The sequence below is a fragment of the Triturus cristatus genome, chromosome 2_1, assembly GCF_964204655.1.
Source record: "Triturus cristatus chromosome 2_1, aTriCri1.1, whole genome shotgun sequence".
In the NCBI taxonomy this organism is placed as follows: Eukaryota; Metazoa; Chordata; class Amphibia; order Caudata; family Salamandridae; genus Triturus; species Triturus cristatus.
Window position 1 is genome coordinate 1,052,309,399 of NC_140581.1, and position 6,550 is coordinate 1,052,315,948.

The following is a 6,550-nucleotide window of genomic DNA, read 5'->3' on the forward strand; positions in this document are numbered from 1 at the left end:
TACCATGTGCTCGGACTATATTTTGGCTAAAAGTGTGTGCCAGAGTTTTAGCTGTGGGTAAACCTTTTAGTGGCACAAAATGGGCCATCTTGGTAAAAGCATCCACACAAACCAATATCGTGTCAAACCCCTGACTCGATGGCAAATCTACAATTAAATCTAAGGTAACTGTATGCCAGGGGTAAGGTGGTGTGGGTAAGGGTCGCAACAACCCTTGGGGCGCTTGCCTCTCCGATTTTCCCCTAGCGCAGATCTCACATGTGGCTACGTACTGGCGTACATCTTTTATCACGTCTGGCCACCAGAAACGTCGTCTCACCAATTCTTCCGTCTTGGTAATGCCTTTATGACCTGCCAAGATGCTATCATGACATTCTCTTAAGGCCTTTTGTTGCATTTCTGGCGTGGGCAAATACAGTGCACCATCGTGATATGGTAACCCTTCTCGAATTTCTCGTCTTGAATCTCCTTCCAACCAGTCTCTCATTTCTTCCAATGTCATAGCATTTGCATTCTCTTTCACTCGGGGCTCTTGCAAGACCGCTCCAATCACCCTTTCCGCTGGGATGATAGCCTGATCCGTAACTTCTTCCAAGACTCCTGTACCCAATCTGTATAGGGCGTCTGCCTTACCGTTTTGCAATCCAGTTCGATAGGCTATGACGAAATCAAAATCTGCAAAATACAATGACCTTCGCAATTGCCTTGGTGTTAACGTTCTGGCAGACTTCAAAAATTTTAAATTCCTATGATCAGTATACACGGTGACCACATGCCTTGCACCCATCAAATAGTGTCTCCAATCTTTAAAGGCATCTTTGATGGCTAATAACTCCTTTTCCGTTATGGTATAATTTACCTCTGCTGCTGTCAATTTCCTGGAGCGGAAGGCCACCGGATGCAACTGTCCTGTAGATTTGTGCCTTTGAGACAATACTCCTCCCAAAGCCAAATTGGACGCATCAGTTTCTACAAAGAAAGGCTCTGTGGGATCTGGATGGAGTAAGATCGGCGCTGTCGTGAAGTCTTTCTTTAGTTGAATGAACGCCTCCTCTGCTTCCTTTGTCCAATCAAATTGAACCGTCTTCTTTAATAGTCTGGTAATGGGTATTAACTTTTTGGAGAAGTTTTGAATGAACCTCCTATAGAAGTTCGCGAATCCAATAAAACTTTGAATTTCTTTCACGGTCTTAGGGGTTTCCCAATCTATGACTGCCTTGATCTTATGAACATCTCGGCCTCAGCCACTCCTGTTTATATTTTCTTGTATCTGTACTCTGGTATTTGATGGATTACATATGTGATTTGTTTCATGCTGTGTAATGTATTGTCTATTTTATGTGACATTTTTCTGAACCGTATTCTTAATTGCATTATCTTTCGTTATCAATTTATTTTCATCATTGTGCAATTTGGATATAATACATTTCATATATATTTTTTTAATATCATGAATGTTGTGTCTCCTTCAACAATATTAATGTCTTTTCATTGAATTATATAGTTGTTTGAATTTAGACTGCCTAGGTGTTTAAATTCATAATGCCTTGATCTTATGCTCATCCATGGTTATCCCACTTGGTGCAAGCACAAACCCCAGAAACTCCACTGTGGTTACATTGAAGGCACATTTCTCTAATTTGACAAACAAACAGTTTTCTTGCAATCTTTGTAAGACTTTCTTAACATGTTCCTTATGTTCTTCTTCTGTGTCAGAATAAATTAGTATATCATCTATATATACTATCGCATTCCGATCAATGAACTCCTTCAGTACATCATTAATGAAATGTTGAAAGGCGGCCGGAGCGTTGCACAATCCATAAGGCATTACTTGGTATTCATAAAGTCCATGCTTGGTCCTGAAAGCCGTCTTCCATTCGTCTCCTTCACGAATTCTGACAAGATGGTAAGCCCCTCTCAAATCTAATTTCGTGTAAACTCTTGCTCCTTTCACCTGATCCAACAGCACAGATATGAGGGGCAAAGGATATCGATTTTTGATGGTTATTTGATTGATCGCTCTATAATCTATGCATGTTCTCAATTCTCCATTCTTCTTTGGAATAAAAAATAGTGGAGAAGAGACTGGAGATTGGGACGGTCTTATCAATCCATTCTCAAGGTATCTTTGTATATACTTCTTCAAATGCTCATCTTCTCGCTCTGTCAAGGCATATATTCTACTACAGGGAAGATTAGACCCAGGTTCCAGATCTATTTTACAATCATAGTCTCTATGTGGGGGGAGTCTTTCGGCCTCCACTTCATTAAAAACATCCTGAAATTCTTGGTATTCTTCTGGTAATCTTGTTGTACTTATCACACAAATTGTCGTCTCCTTCTCACTCAAATGAAATGCCGGTGATATCTCTTGGTTTCTTTTACAACCCTTATGACAATTCACCTTGCAATACTTAGAATCCAAGGCTATAGATCGAGCCTCCCAATCGATAGTTGGATTATGCTCTGTGAGCCAAGGAAGACCTAGAATCAATTGAAATTGTGGAGCATCAATTAAGTTGAATTGCAGAAGTTCTAAATGTCCTTCTTCAGATTCCAACTCTACTGGCTCTGTATGGCTCACAATGGGTCCCGAAGAAAGATTTGTTCCATCGACGGCTCGCACAGCTTCACTCCTTTCTTTCTTGATAGCCTTCAATCCGATCTTTTCGGCGAACTTAAGATCACAAAAGTTGCCCGTGGCCCCAGAATCAATCATGACGGTGACTTGTGTTAGGGTCTTTTCCCGGAACCGTAAGGTCATCATTAGCACCAGATGTGGAGATGCTGATTGCAGGGTATTTGCCAAGGTATGAGCTTCTGGAGTTGTCTTTGCTTCTGCAACCACCAGTCCAACCCCATTTACTGGTGGTGCAGGGCGTTTTCCGCCGGTGATTGCTTGGGTTTCTTTGGACAATTACGAACAAAATGTCCCCCGTTTCCACAATAAAGGCATTGTTTATTTAATCTTCGCCTCTCCTTCTCTTCCTTAGAGAGAGGTCCTCGAATTGTTCCGATTTGCATAGGTTCTCCACCCTTGACTGAGTCAATTTCTTTACTGCCTTCTATTCTGATTCTATCAAATCTAGGAAAACTAGGGCGATATTCTCTTTTTCTCTCACCTCTTCTTTCACTCTGACGGAAATCAATTTCTAAAACCAGGTCTATCAGCGCTGAAATCTCCGTGGGTCTGTTGGGCACCTGGGCCAAGGCATCTTTTAGTTCATCTTTTAAACCACGATAGAACACTGCTGCTCGTTTGTTCTCTGGCCATTCAGTCTCTACTATCAACTTATTGAACTGGGCTAAATAGGCCACCAAATCACGATTGCCTTGTTTTATTTCCAATAACTCGTTGTCTGTTGCTTGACCCTTCGTCTGTCAAATATTCGAAGAAATTCTTTTTTAAACTCCTCCAAATCGTATAATACTGGATCATTTCTGGTCACCAGAGGCATTGACCAAGATGCCGCATCTCCGCTTAAGTACGACGAAATAAATGCCACTCGAGACTGCGCATCAGGGAAAACTGCCGGACGGCACATATAATGTAAGGTGCATTGTGTAAGGAACACCTGAGCTTCTGGGGGTCTCCTCCAAAACGCTCAGGAGGTGCCAACGGAATTACCAGGGACAGAGAATGAATAACTTGAGTTGTCATCTTGGGATGGGGAACTGTCGTGTCACTAAGATTCCCTTCTAGTGATGCTGAATACTTAAAACTGGGGCTGGATACTAAACTACTCACTTTTTGGGCCAAATCTGTAGTTTCTTTTTTAAGCTCCCTATTCTCTTCCCAAACTGTTATTAACTCCCTTTGTATTCCTTCTAAGATCTCTCCTAGTTTCTTCAAATCCAAACCTTCCGCCATTCTGCTCAGGTGCTATTCAATTCGTGGGCACTTCACTCTGTCAGACCCAGACTCGATTCTATGCACAGGAGCAGAACGCCGCAAGTTCCCAATGCCCCACCCGGGTTCTCCGGCACCAACACGTTACTGCATGGGTGCCAAACAAACCCAAAGGGGGAAAGGGGATGGGACAGAGAAGAGACGGCCACACAGCTGCTATCTTGCTCTTGCTTCTGTATCTTCCTTCTGTCTTCTTCTGGCTAGCGCAAGATCTTTGAGACTGTAATATAAGATGACACTATTAGTCTTATATCTATCTGCTATTCTTCCTATTGAACTTAATCTTCTTGCGACCTACCCTGTCTGTGTGTGACCCTTGCCTCTATTCTGTTGTTTCTTCTTTCTTTTGCTTGCTTCAATGTGCTGTAACTAAAGTTTTTAAGAGTGTTAATTCTGCGTTGGATTTCTCTCTTTCTCAACTCTATTTTTTATTAACAGGTTCCTCACCAATTATGAATACAGCTGGGCGTTACAAGGGATTCTGTGTTGGTGAGTATCAGATCAATCTTGCTTCACCCATTATTTGAGGAATTATACTAATCTTTTTCTTTCTCTACTGTCTTAATTCTTTTTGAATGTTATAAATCAGTTGTGTATTCTTCTCAGTAATTTTCTTTATCTATTCCGCTGGTATCTTAACTCATTATATGACTCTCAGCAATTAATTTAAAACTACTAGTTAGTCTTCTGCACTTTTAATGATTTACTCGTAGCTTGTGCTGACTCCGCTTTTCTCTACTCTAGATAACTAGGCTTAAACCTCTCCGTGTTCTCTTCCACTAATGCGCAAGACTGCTGACAAGACACTTCAATATTTCTCCTAGCGCAAGTCTCTCATGCTCCTCACGGAACAGTCTTACAGCGTTTCTCAGACGACAAAGTTCCTCACAGAATGGCCTAAGGCTCTCCTCAGACGACCGCCACAGGAATTCCGGAACAGGCAAATCAGTATTCACGGTGCGCGACAAAGTTTCCCTGTCTATCTTTCGCGACGCACCTGAGCAACCTACTCTTCCTCAGTACTCAGGTGAAGTGCGCCACAGCACGGGCGCTTCACCTGGATCTCCCAGATTGCGAGTGAGCGCTAGAGCGCTAACCCGCTGTCCTAACTGGAAACTCCTGGCGGCCATCTTAGAATCAGTATTTGTCAGCGTTTACATAGGCTCTTAGCCTTCCTGATTCTTCCTCTTGTCTTGACCAATACAGAGTTCACCAACAGTGTTTTCTTGACTCGAGGTTTGACAATCCTGACACTCATGTTGTTCCTTTTTAAATTAAATGTTTTAAGAGTTACCACTTTATTCCAATCAAGATGGCTTCAGGTGTGCAATTCAGTTGTCATAAGTAGGACTGTTAGCGCTCTAGTTGTTCTTTAGAACACTCTGGGAAGCTGCAGTAGAACACAAAGGAATCAACTGACAGTCTCTGCCCTTGTTGGATGTACATGTTTTAGTGAGAATGTCAGACTTCATTCTCACATGACTGAGAAAGATAATGTGCATTTACAGAAAATATGCTCTCAGTTTAGCTTCTAGATCACCTTCCAAACCTCTGTGGGAAAAGCATGAGAAAATAGTTTTCTCTCAAACATGATTCATGATATCCCAGCAGAAGGCTTTTTCACATGGTAAAATCACCTTAGAACACACCGCAATTCCTAAAATGAGTATGGTACCATCAACAAAAGATTTATAATGTAACTAAAGTCTTAAAGCCTTCTATTAACTGCAATGCTTTTTAATGAGGTGCTATCATGTATATTGATCCCAAGATGGCTGCCTACACTTCTTGGATGAAGTGCTGACAGCCAATCAGATCTCACGATGAGATGTGTGGTTAGGCTCCGCCCACATATATATGTGATTTTACTTTTGATATTCTCAGGAACTACTGAACGTATTTACACCATTTAACCAAAAGGCACGACTTTGAGCCAAGGGCTACCTTTTTGCCAAATTTGGTGTAATTCCGTTCAGCAGTTCGGGCTGTAGCTGCGATTAAAGGTTCCTATGAAAAATTGTGTGGGGAAAACACGTTTTGGGACCCCCCTTTTTTCTCGGCCCCTGCTTAACGAATCACTCCAAGACTTTCAGGATAGGAACGGACCGGAGCGCCCCACCAGTTTTGAAAATTTCACGAAGATTCGTCAACCGGCGCCAAAGTTATTCCAAAAAGAATGTTGCGAATTTTCTATGGATAACAGGTCCTAACTATAACTACCTACTGGCGACCGCCAGTATGTAATAAAATATACATGTATATTTAAAATTATACATGTATAAAAATATAAATAAACTACTATTTAATTATTAATACAATTTAAAAAAATCTTAAATACCATAATATCATCAAAAATACACGTAAACATATTTAAATATACCAAAAACATAAAATATTTAATAAAGGATTCAATTTAATTTAAAATAAAAATTAAACAAAACAAATATTTTACAATTTGATTGAAAATAAGTTACAAACAAAAAGATTGCAAATTTTAATATTATTTTAATTAATCAAACACATAATTATATACATTACAACATAAAATAAATTATTCAAAATTTAAATATATGCATATACATTTCTCACCACATTAAAAAAAATATATTTTTATACTGAATAAATATAACAATAATT

At 40.2% G+C, this 6,550-nt stretch overlaps 1 long non-coding RNA gene across 1 annotated transcript in view; it reads left to right on the forward strand.

The window, feature by feature from the left end:
* Nucleotides 1–4,406, forward strand: part of LOC146866339 (uncharacterized) — a 79,868-nt gene extending 75,462 nt beyond the window's left edge. The window contains exon 3 of the long non-coding RNA XR_014976792.1: nt 4,352–4,406. This is a non-coding gene — a long non-coding RNA (uncharacterized LOC146866339). The remainder of the gene's footprint in view (nt 1–4,351) is intronic.
* The last annotated feature ends 2,144 nt before the right edge of the window (nt 4,407–6,550 follow it).